We start from the raw sequence: 601 nt of genomic DNA on the forward strand, positions 1-601 counted from the left end.
CATGCATTTACGCTTGCCGTTTGTTTGAGTATCGGGTCAGTAGCTTGTGTTATCAGAGGTGGGGAGAAGCAAGTCCGAAGTGCTTTTCGGAATTGGGGGTGATTGTCAATCTTCTTATTCGAGCAGTGAATTGAATTCCACACTTTAGCTTCTTAGACAGAAAGGAGTTCCCCCGAGTTGGAGCCTTACTGAGTGGAGGTACCATCAATAATGGGTTAAGCCTGGAGTGCAGGAATCTTGTTAAGCAATATGTGTGGAGTTTTTAGGTCTCGGCTAGATGCAGAGTAGTGAGTGCAGAGTAGTGAGTGCAGAGTAGTGAGTGCAGAGTAGTGCGTGCAGAGTAGTGAGTGCAGAGTAGTGCGTGCAGAGTAGTGAGTGCAGAGTAGTGAGTGCAGAGTAGTGAGTGCAGAGTAGTGCGTGCAGAGTAGTGAGTGCAGAGTAGTGCGTGCAGAGTAGTGAGTGCAGAGTAGTGCGTGCAGAGTAGTGAGTGCAGAGTAGTGAGTGCAGAGTAGTGCGTGCAGAGTAGTGAGTGCAGAGTAGTGAGTGCAGAGTAGTGAGTGCAGAGTAGTGAGTGCAGAGTAGTGCGTGCAGAGTAGTGAGT

The sequence above is a fragment of the Lissotriton vulgaris genome, chromosome 12 (genome assembly GCF_964263255.1).
Source record: "Lissotriton vulgaris chromosome 12, aLisVul1.2, whole genome shotgun sequence".
Taxonomy (NCBI): Eukaryota; Metazoa; Chordata; class Amphibia; order Caudata; family Salamandridae; genus Lissotriton; species Lissotriton vulgaris.